Here is a 16,046-nt window from a genome sequence, read left to right as displayed (position 1 = left end):
TTCACTTTGTCTTCTCTCTGGCAGTCTGAATTTGAGGAGTTTATCTTACTTCTTTGCTCTACAGGCATCTCCCAAGAGAAGCCAATAGGATGAGAGTCAAACATGTTTTCCTTTACTCAGTTGTTCTGCTTCAAAATCCACTAGATTCCTCCTCCTGTGCAGTTAGGAGGATAAGCCACAACTTGAAAGGGTAATAGTTGTGAAGGAGGGGAGAGGAGGAAACAGGTAGCTCATTCTAAGTGTCAAATCTCTTAAGTTCTGTGTTGTCTCTGGGGCCAAGATGGCCCACAGCCAACCAGTGTGTTATTAGGTGGAGGGCAGGTCACAAAATATAACAGGAAGGGATGTCTAAAACAACATACAAGTGGATATTGGTATAAGCTAATTTCTTATTAGGAATAATAGGAAGTAACTCACATTGAAACAGATTGAAATCAAAATTATTGTAGAAATTTATTTATTCACTCATATTTATTTTACCTAATTTTACTATAAGTGAAACATTTAAAAAATTAAATTAAATATATAATTGGTGAATAACACTCTATGACTTACATTATTCTGAACATTCAGGGGATGTAAGGATGAATGAGGTATAGTTCTTGTCCTCATGGTGTTGTAATGTATTCATGGAGTAGGAAACAATTAGGAAACAATAATACTCTGTATATTAAAATACATAATTTATATCCATGTACCTTACATTGTCCACTAATCCTTTTCTGCTGTCTTTTCAATTTAGCCTTTTCAAGTTGATTCTTTCCTAAATTTTAAGCACATTTTACTAAAGGGTAGCATACATCACAGAAATACACATCAAAGTGTATATGTGAATTCACAGAGTGGTGTACCCATGTATCCACAACAAGATTAAGTAGATTATTGCTCACCCCCTTGCCTGAGGAACCATTATTCTAACTCCTACCAGCATATATTGACTTCACCATTTTAAAAAATATATGCATGCAATTATATAGTGTGTATTGTTTTTATTTTGGCTTTTTCATGCAAATTATGTTTGTGAGATTTAGCCATGATATTAATAACAGTGGTAAATTTTTACTGCTGTATAACATTAAATTACATGAATGTACTTCAATTTATTTGTTAGTTGTACTAGTGATGAATATTTAGATTATTTCCAGGTTAAGCCTATAGTGAAAAGTGCTGTTCAGAACGTAGTTATACCTATCTTTTAGTAACATATGACTCAATCTGGTCTATACTAGCAGTGGAATTGCTGGGTAGTAGATTACTGCTGTAGATTGAATTTTTAGCCACAGCTCTTTATCTCTTTCTATGTGTTCTGCTCTGTGACATTGTAATCACTCTAATTAGATACAGAACATCATTCCCGACCCAAGAATTTTGATTTGGTATTGATATTTACTTTAGCCAATGAAATGTGGGCAGAAGGGATAAATCACTAGTTCCAAGTCTTGGCCAAAAGAAGCATTGCTGGTTTTCTGCTATCACCATAAGATAGCTCCCCTTGTCCTTTTAAACGTGGGATGTAGAATAGAAATGCTGGTGCAAATCTGATCCCAACCTATCAAAAGGGGCCAAACGCAAGAGACATGCGTCTTGAAGCAGAGTATTATGCTGAGCTCAGCTTAGATCAGCCAATCCTAAGGCAACCTGCCCACACAGCAAGAAATATATTTTTTCGTGAAGTCAAGGAAATGGTGCCATGTAACAAAGCCAGTAAGAGAGGCAGAGCTGTGACTCAAACACAGGGATGCCTATGTCTGGGGTCAGTGTTTTTAATCTCTATCTTTAAAGATAAAATTATATAACTAGAAGGACCTGCAAGATGGTGGAGGATTAAGATGTGGAGATCACCTTCCTCCCCACAAAAACATCAAAAATACATCTACCTGTGGAACAACTCCTGCAGAACACCTACTGAACTCTGGCAGAAGACCTCAGACTTGCCAAGAGGCAAGAAAGTCTCCACATACATGGGTAGGACAAAAGTAAAAAGATAAAACAGAAACAAAAGAATAGGAATGGGACCTGCACCTCTGGGAGGTAGCTGTGAAGGAGGAAAAGTTTCCACACGCTAGGAGGCCCCTTCACTGGTTGAGGCAAGGGGATGGGCAGGGCAGAAGCATCGGAACCATGGAGGAGAACACAGCAAAAGGCATTTAGAGGGCAAAGTGGAGAGATTCCCACACAGGGGATCGGTGCCTACCAGCACTCACCAGCCTGAAAGGCTTTTCTGCTCACCCGCAGGTTGGGTGGGTGTTGGGTGCTGAGGTTTGGGCTTCCGAGGTCAGATGCCAGGGAGAGGATTGGGGTTGCCTGCATGAACACAGTCTAAAGGTGGCTAGTGTGCCAAAGCTAATGGGGAGGGAGTCGGGGAAAAAGTCTGGAATGACCTAAGAGGCAAGAAACCATTATTTTAGGGTGCACGAGGAGAGGGGATTCAGAGCACCGCCTAAATGAGCTCCAGAGACAGACACAAGCTGTGGCTATCAGTGTGGACACCAGAGACCAGCATGAAACACTAAGGCTGCTGCAGCCACCAAGAATCCTGTGTGCAAGCACAGGTCACTAAGCACATCTCCTCTCCCTGGAGCCTGTGCAGCCCACCACTCCTAGGGTCCTGTGATCCAGGGACAACTTCCCTGGGAGAACACACAGGGTGCCTCAGGTTGTTGCAGTGTCAGGCTGGCCTCTGCCGTTGCAAACTTGCCCTGCATTCCATATCCCCCCTCACCCCAGCCTGAGTGTGCCAGAGCCCCCTAATAAGCTGATACTTTAAACCCATCCTGTCTGGGTGGGGAACAGATGCCCTCAGGTGACCTACATGCAGAGGCAGGGCCAAATCCAGAGCTGAACCCCAGGAGCTGTGAGAACAAAGAAGGGAAAAGGAAATTTCTTCCAGCAACCTCAGGAGCAGTGGATTAAATCTCCACAATCAACTTGATGTACCCTGCATCTGTGGAATACCTGAATAGACAACGAATCATACCAAAATTGAGGTGGTGGCCTTTGGGAGCAACTGTAGACTTGGGGTTTGCTTTCTGCATCTAATTTGTTTCTGTTTTTTTTTTTTTTTGCGGTACGCAGGCCTCTCACTGCTGTGGCCTCTCCCATTGTGGAGCACAGGCTCCGGACGCACAGGCTCAGCAGCCATGGCTCACAGGCCCAGCCGCTCCACGGCACATGGGATCTTCCTGGACTGGGGCACGAACCCGTGTCCCCTGCATCGGCAGGCAGACTCTCAACCACTGCGCCACCAGGGAGACCCCTGTTTCTGGTTTTATGTTTATCTTAGTTTAGTATTTAGAGCTTATTATCATTGGTAGATTTGTTTATTGATTTGGTTGCTCTCTTCCTTTAATTTATATATATATATATATATATATATATATATATATAGTTTTTCTTTTTTCCCTTTTGCTGAGTGTGTATGTGTATGCTCTGTGTGATTTTGACTGTATAGCTTTGCTTTTACCATTTGTCCTAGGCTTCTGTCTGCCCATTTCTTTCTTTTTTTTTTTTTTAAGTATAATTTTTAGCACTTATTATCATTGGTGGAATTTTTTTTTTTTTTTTTTTTTTTTGCGGTACGCAGGCCTCTCACTGTTGTGGCCTCTCCCATTGTGGAGCCCAGGCTCTGGATGTGCAGGCTCAGAGGCCATGGCTTACGGGTGCAGCTGCTCCGTGGCATGTGGGATCTTCCCGGACTGGGGCACAAACCCGTGTCCCCTGCATCGGCAGGTGGACCCTCAACCATTGCGCCACCAGGGAAGCCCTGGTGGAATTCTTTACTGGTTAGGTTGCTAGCTTATTTCTGTCTTTCTTTTTAAAATTTTTTTGATTAATTTTTAATTTTTAATAATTTTATTAATTTTTAATTTTAGTAATTTTATTTTATTTATTTTCATTTTTTTCTCCCTTTTCTTCTGAGCCACGTGGCTGATGGGGTCTTGGGGTTCTGTCTGGGTGTCAAGCCTGAGCCTCCTGGTTGGAAGAGCTGAGCTCAGGACATTGGACCACCACAGACCTCCCAGGTCGATGTCATATCAGATTGCAAAAGCTCTCCAAGAGATCTCTATCTCAATGCAAAGACCCAGTTCCACTCAATGACCAGCAAGCTACAGTGCTGGACACCCTATACCAAACAACTAGCAAGACAGAAACACATCACCACTGATTAGCAAAGAGGCTGCCTAAAATCATACTAAGTTCACAGACACCCCAAAACACACCACCGGACAAGATCCTGCCCACCAGAGAGACAAGATGCAGCTTCACCCACCAAAACACAGGCACCAGCTCCCTCGACGAGGAAACCTACACAACCCACTGAAATAACCTTATCACTGGGGGCAGATACCAAAAATAATGGGAACTACGAACCTGCAACCTGCAAAAAGGAGACCCCAAACATAGTAAGTTAAGCAAAATGGGAAGACTGAGAAATACACAGCAGATGAATGAGCAAGGTAAAAATGCACCAGAACAAACAAATGAAAAGGAAATAGGCAGCCTACATGAAAAAGAATTCAGAATAATGATAGTGAAGGTGATCCAAATTCTTGAATATATAATGGAGAAAATAGAAGAAACGTTTAACAAGTAGAAAAACTAAAGAGCAAACAAACAATGATGAAGGACACAATAAATGAAATTAAAAATTATGTAGAAGGAAACAATAGCAGAATAATTGAAGCAGAAGAATGGATAAGTGACTTGGAAGGTAAAATAGTGAAAATAACTATCGCACAGTAGAATAAAGAAAAAAATGAAAAGAATTGAACACAGTCTCAGAGACCTCTGGAAAAACATTAAACTCATCAACATTCGAAATATAGGGGGCCCAGAAGAAGAAGAGAAAAAGAAAGGGACAGAAAATATTTGAGGAGATTATAGTTGAAAACTTCCCTAATATGGAAAAGGAAATAGTCAATCAAGTCCAGGAGGTGCAGACAGTCCCATACAGGGTAAATCCAAGGAGAAAAACAGCAAGACATGTATTAATCAAACTATCAAAAATTAAATACAAAGAAAAAATATTAAAAGCAGCGAGGGAAAAGCAGCAAATAACATACAAGGGAGTTCCCATAAGGTTAACAGCTGATCTTTCAGCAGAAACTCTGCAAGCCAGAAGGGAGTGTCAGGACATATTTAAAGTAATGAAAGAGAAAAACCTACAACCAAGATTACTCTAACCAGCAAGGATCTCATTCAGATTTGATGGAGAAATTAAAACCATTACAGAGAAGCAAAAGATTAGAAAATTCAGCACCACCAAACCAGCTTTACAGCAAATGCTAAAGGAAAATTTCTAGGAAGGAAACACAAGAGAAGGAAAAAACCTACAATAACAAACCCAAAACAATTAAGAAAATGGTAACAGGAACATACATATCAAAAATTACCTTAAGTGTAAATGGATTAAATTCTCCAACCAAAAGACATAGACTGGCTGAATGGACACAGACACAAGACCCATATATATGCTGTTTACAAGAGACTAACTTCAGACGTTGGGACACATACAGACTGAAAGTGAGGAGATGGAAAAAGATATTGCATGCAAATGGAAATCTAAAGAAAGCTGGAGTAGCTATACTCATATCAGGTAAAGTAGACTTTAAAATAAAGAATGTTACAAGAGACAAGGAAGGACACTACATAATGATCAAGCAATCAATCCAAGAAGAAGATATAACAATTGTAAATATTTGTGCACCGAACACAGGAGCACCTCAACATATAAGGCAAATGCTAACAGCCATAAAATGGGAAATTGACAGTAACACAGTAATAGTAAGGGACTTTAACACCCCACTTTCACCAATGGACGGATGATCCAAAGTGAAAATGAAAAAGGAAACACAAGCTTTAAATGACACATTAAACAAGATGGACTTAATTGATATTTATAGGAAATTTCATGCAAAAACAACAGAATACACTTTCTTTGCAAGAGCTCATGGAACATTCTCCAGGATACATCATATACTGGGTCACAAATCAAGCCTTGGTAAATTTAAGATAACTGAAATCATATCAAGTGTCTCTTCTGAGCACAACACTATGAGACTAGACATTCATTACAGGAAAAAATCTGTTAAGAACACAAAAAAATGGAGTCTAAACAATACACTACTAAATAACCAAGAGATCACTGAAGAAATCAAAGAGGAAATCAAAAAAATACCTAGAAACAAATGAAAATGAAAACATGACAACACAAACCCTGTGGGATGCAGCAAAAGCAGTTCTAAGAGGGAAGTTTATAGCAAGAAAATCCTTCCTCAAGACACAAGAAACATCTCAAATAAACAACCTAACATGACACCTAAAGCAATTAGAGAAAGAGGAACAAAAAACCCCCAAAGTTAGCAGAAGGAAAGAAATCATAAAGATCAGATCAGAAATAAATGAAAAAGAAATCAAGGAAACAATAGTAAAGATCAATAAAACTAAAAGCTGTTCTTTAAGAAGATAAAATTGATAAACCATTAGCCAGACTCATCAAGAAAAGAAGGGAGAATACTAAAATCAATAGAATTAGAAATGAAAAAGGAGAAGTAACAACTGACACTGCAGAAATACAAAGAATCATGAGAGATTACTACAAGCAGCTATATGCCAATAAAATGGACAACCTGGAAGAAATGGACAAATTCTTAGAAAAGCACAACCTATGAGATTGAAGCAGGAAGAAATAGAAAATATAAACAAACCAATCACAAACACTGAGTCTGTGATTAAAAATCTTCCAACAAACAAAAGTCCAGGACCAGATGGCTTCATAGGCAAATTCTACCAAACATTTAGAGAAGAGTTAACACCTATCATTCTCAAACTCTTCCAAAATATAGCAGAGGGAGGACCCTCCAAAACTCATTCTACGAGGCCACTATCACCCTGATACCAAAACCAGACAAAGATGTTACCAAACAAGACACCTACCGGCCAATATCACTGATGAACATAGATACAAAAATCCTCAACAAAGTACTAGCAAACAGAATCCAACAGCACATTCAAAGGATCATACACCATGCTCAAATGGGGTTTATCCCAGGAATGCAAGGATTCTTCAATATATACAAATCAATCAATGTAATAAAACATATTAACAAATTAAAGGAGAAATAACATATGATCATCTCAATAGATGCAGAAAAAACTTCTGACAAAATTTAATACCCATTTATGATAAAAACCCTCCAGACAGCAGGCATAGAAGGAACTTATCTCAACATAATAAAGGCCATATATGACAAACCCACAGCCAACATTGTTCTCAATCATGAAAACCTGAAAGCATTTCCTCTAACATCAGGAACAGACAAGGGTGTCCACACTCACCATTATTATTCAACATAGTTTTGGAAGTTTTAGCCACTGCAATCAGAGAAGAAAAAGAAATAAAAGGAATCCAAATGAGAAAAGAAGTAAAGCTGTCACTGTTTGCAGAAGATGACATGATGCTATACATAGAGAATCCTAAAGATGCTACCAGAAAACTACTAGACCTAAACAATGAATTTGGTAAAGTATCAGGGTACAAAATTAATGCACAGAAATCTCTAGTATTCCTATACACTAATGATGAAAAATCTGAAAGAGAAATTAAGGAAACTCTCCCATTTACCATTGCAACCAATAGAATAAAATACCTAGGAATAAACCTACCTATGGAGACAAAAGACCTGTATGCAGAAAACTATAAGACACTGATGAAAGAAATTAAAGATGATACAAAAAGGTGGAGAGATATACTATGTTCTTGGACTGGAAGAATAAGCATTGTGAAAATGACTATACTACCCAAAGTAATCTATAGATTCAATGCAATCCCTATCAAGCTACCAATGGCATTTTTCACAGAACTAGAACAAAAAATTTCAGAATTTGTAGAGAAACACAAAAGACCCCGAATCACCAAAGCAATCTTTAGAAAGCAATGCAGAGGTGGAGGAATCAGGCTCCCTGACTTCAGACTATACTACAAAGGTACAGTAATCAAGATAGTATTGTACTGGCACAAAAGCAGAAATATAGATCAGTAGAACAGAATAGAAAGCCCAGAGATAAACCCATGCACATATGTTCGCCTTACCTTTGATAAAGAAGGCAAGAATATAAAATGGAGAAAAGACAACCTGTGCAATAAATGATGCTGGGAAAACCAGACAGCTACATGTAAAAGTATGAGATTAGAACACTCCCTAACACCATACACAAAAATAAACTCAAAATGGATTAAAGACCTAAATATAAGGCCAGACACTATAAAACTCTTAGAGGAAAACATAGGAAGAACACTCTATGACATATATCACAGCAAGATCCCTATTGACCCACCTCCGAGAGAAATGGAAATAAAAACAAAAACCAATGGGACCTAATGAAACTTAGCCCCTTTTGCACTGCAAAGGAAACCATAAAGAAGGCGAAAAGACAACCCTAAGAATGGGAGAATATCTTTGCAAATGAAGCAACTGACAAACGAGTAATCTCCAAAATATACAGGCAGCTCATGCAGCTCAATATCAAAAAAACAAACAACCCAATCCAAAAATGGGCAGAAGACCTAAATAGACATTTTCTCCAAAGAAGATATACAGACTGCCAACAAACACATGAATGAATGCTCAATATCATTAGAGAAATGCAAATCAAAACTACAATCATATATCATCTCACACCAGTCAGAATGGCTGTCATCAAAAAATCTACAAACAATAAATGCTGGAGAGGGTGTGGAGAAAAGGGAACACTCTTGCACTGCTGGTGGGAATGTGAACTGCTACAGTCACTATGGAGAACAGTGTGGATGTTCCTTAAAAAGCTAAAAATAGAACTACCATATAACCCAGCAGTCCCACTACTGGGCATATACCCTGAGAATACCATAATTCAAAAAGAGCCATGTACCACAATGTTCATTGCAGCTCTATTTATAATAACCAGGACATGGAATCAACCTAAGTGTCCATCGACAGATGAATGGATAAAGAAGGTGTGACACATGTATACAATGGAATATTACTCAGCCATATAAAGAAATGAAATTGAGTTACTTGTAATGAGGTGGATGGACCTAGAGAGTGTCATACAGAGTGAATTAATCAGAAAGAGAAAAACAAATACCGTATGCTAACACATATATATGGAATAAAAAAAAATGGTTCTGAAGAACCTAGGGGCAGGACAGAAATAAATAGATGCAGACGTAGAGAATGCACTTGAGGATATGGGGAATGGGAAGTGTAAGCTGGGATGAAGTGAGAGAGTGGCATGAACATATATACACTACCAAATGTAAAATGGATAGCTAGGGCTTCCCTGGTGGTGCAGTGGTTGAGAGTCCGCCTGCCAATGCAGGGGACACGGGTTTGTGCCCTGGTCCAGGAAGATCCCACATGCCGTGGAGCGGCTAGTCCCGTGAGCCATGGCTGCTGAACCTGAGCGTCCGGAGCCTGTGCTCTGCAACGAGAGAGGCCACAACAGTGAGAGGCCCGCATACTGCAAAAAAAAAAAGGAAAAAAAAATAATAAAATAAAATAGATAGCTAGTGGGAAGCAGCTGCATAGAGCAGGAAGATCAGCTTGGTGCTTTGTGTCGACTTCGATGGGTGGGATAGGGAGGGTGGGAGGGACACGCACCAGGGTGGAGATATGTGGATATATGTACATTTATAGCTGATTCACTTTGTTATACAGCAGCAACTAAGACAACATTGTAAATCAATTATACTCCAATAAGGATGTTAAAATATGTATATATATGTATATATATATATTTATTTATTGTGGTTAAACAAAACAAAATAAAACAAAACACTTTATATAAAATTTACATTTCACCACTTAAGTGTACAGTTCAGTAGTGTTGAGTATATTCATAATCTTATAAACAGATCTTCAGAACTGTTTCATCTTGCAAATCTGAAACTCCATAAACAACAATATCCCTTTTCCTAAGTGAAATAAGCCAATCACAAAAAGACAAGCAAGACTCCTACCTACTGTGCTTTGAAGTGTTTTGTTACACAGCAAATATCAAATGAGAATATGCATATATTCCATATGCTAGACTCTGCCAAACAGGTTTTCAAAGTGGTTGGACCAGTTTATACTCCGGCCAGTATTGTATGTGACTTCCGGTTGCTCCACATTTGCAACATTGGGTGAGAGTCAAATATGCTCTCCTTTCCTCAGTTATTCTTCCTCCACATCCTCTAGATTTTTCCTCTTGGTCAGTTAGGAAGATAAACCTCAGCCTGAAATAATATTGCAACTCATTTTCATTTGAGACATCCTGGTATGTGTGGGTAATCACACTTGCATTTTCATGATACTAATGAAATTGAACACCTTTTCACAAGTTTATCATCCAATTGGATTTCCTCCTTTTTGAGAGTTGTGTTCAATATTTTGTACCCTAAAAATGGGGGAATATCTCTTTTCCTTATTGATTAACAGAAAATCACAAACATTCTATAAATCGTTATTTAATTAGTCATGTGCATTTCAAATATCCTGGCTCTGAAAATTGCATTTCACTCTCTTCATTGTGTCATTTGATAAACAAGTATTCTTAATTTTAATGAAGTGTAATTTATCAATCTTATGCTTTCTGAGTAATGCTTTGGTATGCTGTTTAAATAATTTTTGCCTCCACAAGATCATAATTTTTTAAACTATTCTAAAAAGTTTATTGCTTACCCTTAAACATTTAGTTCTCATATCCACGTAGAATTGATTTTTGTATATGGTATGAGATAAAGGTAAAGATTAATTGTTTTGTCTTGTGGATATCCATTTGTCCTTGTACTATTTTTTTTGTACTATTTTTTATAAAGATGATTTTTTATACCAGATGTGGGAGGATGCACTTGAACTTCAGTGTCACTTTTGTCATGATCAGATGAATATATATGTATTGGTTTATTTCTGAATTATCTTTTTCGTTGCATTGCTCAAGGTATGTATACTTGCACCAATACTGTACTCTCTTTTTCATATGAATTTCTTATATATTTTATATTGGGAACTATAATTCATCTAGGTTTGTGCTTCTTCAAGATTACTTGGCCTTTCTTGTTCTTTTGTATTTCCATACTTCATATTCCTAGACACAGAGATTTTCTTTTCTGCTGAAACTCAGAAATATAATTTATTTTTATATTATTGACTTTATCAGGTGATTTAACAAATGTATTTCATTTATTAATTCTTACTTATCTTTATATTCTTATGAAATTTCTATGTCCCTAATAATATTTTCTTTTTTATTAAAGCATAGTTTATATACAATATTATATTAGTTTCAGGTATACAACATTTATATACCTTATGATTCAACATTTATATGCTTTATGAATTGATCACCACATTAGGTCTAATAACCAACTGTCATCATACAGAATTACTATAATACTATTGACTATATTCCCTCTGCTGTGCATTACATCCTCATGACTTATTTATTTTATATTTGGAAGTTTGTACCTCTAAATCCCGTTCACCTATTTTGCCCAACCCCTCACTTCATCCCTTCTAGTAACTACCAGTTTGTTCTCTCTATATATGACTGTTTCTATTTGGTTATGTTTGTTCTTTTTTTTTTTTTATATTCTACAAATAAGTGAAATCAGACCATATTTGTCCTTCTCTAGCTGACTTATTTCACTTACCGTAACACCCTATAGGTCCACCCATGTGGTTGCAAATAGCAAGATTTCATTCTTTTTTATGGCTGAGTAATATTCAGTTGTATATATATGCATATATATTAAGTCTTCTTTACCCATTCGTCTATCAATGGACATTTAGTTTGCTTCCATATCCCAGATATTATAAACAAAGCTGCAATGAACATAGGAGTGCATATATCCATTCAAAGTAGTGTTTTTATTTTCTTCAGTTAAATACCCAGGAGTGGAATTGATGGATCATATGGTAGTTTTATTTTTAATTTTTTGAGGAATCTCCGTACTGTTTTCCATAGGGGTTGTGTCAATTTACATTCCCACCAGTAGTGTATTAGGGCTTCTTTTCTTCTTCACACCCTCACCAACACTTGTTATTTCTTTTTTGTCTTTCTTTCTTTTCTTTTCTTTTTTTTAAATAATAGCAATGCTGACAGGCATGAAGTGGTATGTTATTTTGGTCTTAATTTGCATTTCCCTGTTGATTAGTGATGTTGAACATCTTGTCATGCACCGTTAGCCATCTGCTTGTCTTTTTTGGAAAAATGTCTATTCAGATCCTCTGTTCACTTTTTAATGGGTTGCTTTGCTTTTTGATGTTGAGTTGCATGAGTTCTTTTTTTAAATTTTAGATACTAACCCCTTTTTGGATGTATCATTTCCACATATCTTCTCCCATTTCGCAGATGCTCTTTTCATTTTGTTGATAACTTGTTTGTTTGTTTTTGTTTTTTGCTGTGCAAAACTTTTTAGTTTGATGTAGTTCCATTTGTTTGTAATCACTTCTGTTGCCCTTTGCTTGATGAGACATGTCCAAAAAATATTAATAGACCAATGCCAAAGAGAGTAATGCCTATAATTTCTTCTAGAAGTTTCATGGTTTCAGGTCATACATCTAAGACTTTGTTCCAGTTTGAGTTTATTTTTGTGTACAGTGTGAGAAAGTAGTCATTTGATTCTTTTGCATGTAGCAGTCCAGTGTTTCTAACACTATTTATTGAAGAGGCTGTCTTTTTCCCACTACATATTGTTACCTCATTTTTGCCCATATAAATATGTGTTCATTTCTGGGACCTCTATTATGTTCCATTGATCTATGAGTCTGTTTCTGTTCCAATGCCATAATATTTTGACTACTGTAGCTTTGTAGTATAGTTTGAAATCAGGACATGTGATACATTCTGCTTTGTTCTCCTTCCTCAAGATTGTTTTGGCTATTCAGGGTCTTTTGTGTTTCCATAAAATTTTTACAGTTATTTGTTCTAGTTCTGTGAAAAATGCCATTGGTTCTGTGAAAAATGCCATTGATAGGGATTGCATTAATCTGTAGATTGTGTGGGGAAGTATGGTCATTTTAACAATATTAATTCTTCCAATTCATGAGTATGGTGTAACTTTCTATCTATTTGTGTGATCTTCAATTTCTTTCAACATTGCCTTATAGATTGCTGAGTACAGGTCTTTTACCCCTTAGTTAGATTTATTCCTGGGTATTTTATTCTTTTTGATATAATTGTAAACGTGATGTCTCTGGCTGCAGGGCCTAAGAACCAGAGCTGGTGCCCCTTACAGGTGGGTGAGGCTGATCCTGGGGCTAGTGATGGCCCACTGGTGGGAGGATCTGTGTTTCAGGGTCTCTGTCTGAGGGCCCTGGGCATCCTTAAGTTGATGTCAGACTCACTGGTAGATGAGACTGGGTCCTGGGCCCTCTGGTGGTCAGGACAGGGTCCCTTAGGACACAGCATGCTAGTGCATGGGCCTGTGTCCCTTCCTGGCTAGCTGATTGGCCTGTGACTTCACAGTACAGTCTTGTGGGTGACCAAGTCCTGGTGCTGATAAGCTAGAGGGAGGATTCTAAAATGACACTTGCCAGTATGAGTGTCCTCATGGTAGAATGAGCTCCCATAAATGGCTTCTGCTAGTTACTACGTCCCCAGGGTGAGCACTAGCTGCCTCCTGCCTCTCCAGGAGACTCACCAAGATCAGCAGGTGGGTCTGACCCAGGGTCATTTAAAATTACTGCCTCCTCCCTGGGTCCTAGAGTGTGTGGGATTTTGTGTGTGCTCTTTAAGAGTGAAATCTCTACTTTGTATAGCCCTCTGGCTCTCCCAAAAGTAAGCCCTTCTGGTTTTCAAAGCCAAACATTCTTGGGTGTCAGTTTCCAGGTGCAGAGATTCTCCGTAAAAATTGCAATTATCCTCTGTTTGTGGATTGCCCACTCAGGGTTATGGGTTGTTACTATACCCCATCTCTGCCCCTCCTATCCTTCTTGTTGCGGGTCCTTATTTATATCTTTAGTTGTATAAGATCTTTTCTGCTAGCCTTCCAGTATTTCTAGTCAATAGTTTGTCTGTAAATAGTTGTAATTTTGGTGTGTCTGTGGGAGGAGTTGAGCTCAGAGTCTCCCTAATCCACTATCTTGGCACTCCAGTCAGAAGGACTTTACAATAAAAAAAGATTAAGGTGACTTGAAGGCTTTACTTCTATTTTTTGATTAAAAAATCAATTTATTTATAGAATTGAAGTTTTATCTAAGACACTTTCCTGAATATAACCTCCCTGACATATTGACTCACTCATATAGTTGTGGGAAATAAATATCTACTGAGAACCTTTCTCAGAGCCGTCTTCACTTCTTTATTCCTCAGTGTGCAGATGAGGGGGTTAAATAGTGGGGTGATCACTGTATAGGTCATTGCCACAAGTTGGTCCTTATAGGAGGAGAAAAGGGTTGTGGGCCTCAAGTACATAAAGGAAGCAAGGCCATAATGCAAAATAACCGCAGTGATGTGGGAGACACAGGTGGCAAAGGTCTTATGCTGTCCCTCCACTGAGGAGATCTTGAGGATGGTGGAAACAATGAAGACATAGGAGATGAAGATCAACACTAAGGGAACCAGCAATACCAGAATGTTGAGGAAGAAGATAACCATCTCCTTCTGGTTGGTGTCTGTGCAGCCCAGGTTTATGACAGGGGAAATGTCACAGAAAAAGTGGTTGATTCAGTTGGAGGCAGAGAAGTGTACACTAAACACCAGGACGTTGGCAACCACAGAGATCAGGAAACCACAGAAGCCTGAGGCTAAAACCAACTGCATGCAGGTGGCTCAGCTGACAATGAGTGTATAGTTGAAAGGGTTGCAGATGGCAACATAGCAATCATAGCTCATCACAGCAATTAGGAAACAGTTGGTTCAAGCCAAGCCCACAGAGAAATAGAGCTGGGAAACGTACCCAGAGAAACAAATAGTCAGACTTGTGGAAAGCCCTTGGTCAGCATTTTGGTACAATGACAAAGGTATAGCAGATTTCAAGCAGGAGAGGCCAAAGAGAAAGAAGTACATAGAGGTGTGCAAAGCCCAATTCAGATGAATACAGTCATGATGGTTGCATTGGCCATCAGAATGGTCAGGTAGTCCAGAAGGAAAATAAAGAAGAGAAAGATTTGCAGATGTACCAGGTTTGAGAATCCTATAATGTTGGACTCAGTGATCATATTCTGGTTCTGTCTCTGCAATAGGCACTGGTATTCTGACTCAGACATCCTAACGTCCAGAACAGAAAGAATTTGACAAAAATGAAATGCTCCCATGGAAACCACAAATATGTTTCTGTACAAAGCTAATAATACTGGTATGAAAAGATGAGTAACAAGTTAAGCACATTGATCATGGAATGAGGGGAAAGCAGGAGGCATGAGGAGTAGTGATGTAAGTAATATCCCAATTCAATGATATCTGAAGAAATTTATTTTTGTAAGTTGTTTTCATTCTTTGTATTCTTATTTGCACAGAAGATTCATATAAAGTTCATTAAATCAGTAAGTGATTTCAAGCTCATCTCATCCAATCCTGCCATTTTATGGAAGAAACTGAAGCTTAAAAAAAGTAAACCATTTGCTTAATTGACCTGAGTTCACCTAAACTTAACAGAAGGAGTAAAATGATGAACTTAGAGAATAAATCAATCAAATATAGACTAGAAAAAGAACATAAAAAATCAATAAAACTAAAAGCTGTTTTTTTTAAAAAGTAAACAAAATTGACAGTCTTAGCTAAACTAAGTAGAATGAAAGAGGAGACTGAAATAAAATAAAAAATGAGAGAGAAGATATTATATGTCTCAGAATTTAAAAAGGGACATAAATGAATATTATCAATGATTGCGCACCTATAAATTGGATAATTTAGAAGAAATGAACAAATTTCTAGAAACATTAATCTACCAAAACTGTATCAAGAAGAAATAGAAAGCTTAAACAGACAATTAACAGATAAAGAGATTTATCAGTAATCAAAAATCTCCCAACAAAGAAAGGTCCAGGACCAGATGGCTTCATTGGTGAATTCTACCAAAC

General features: G+C 37.9%; 1 pseudogene; it reads right to left on the bottom strand.

The window, feature by feature from the left end:
• Positions 1 to 14,078: 14,078 nt before the first annotated feature.
• LOC149750600 (olfactory receptor 10T2-like) lies at positions 14,079 to 15,674 on the bottom strand (annotated as a pseudogene).
• Positions 15,675 to 16,046: the final 372 nt, after the last annotated feature.

The sequence above is a fragment of the Delphinapterus leucas genome, chromosome 1, assembly GCF_059928025.1.
Source record: "Delphinapterus leucas isolate spDelLeu-1000000601 "Yukka" chromosome 1, BTC_Dleu_Yukka2, whole genome shotgun sequence".
Lineage (NCBI taxonomy): Eukaryota > Metazoa > Chordata > Mammalia > Artiodactyla > Monodontidae > Delphinapterus > Delphinapterus leucas.
Note: the sequence above shows the minus strand (reverse complement) of the source record. Positions and strands in the feature narration are given on the sequence as shown.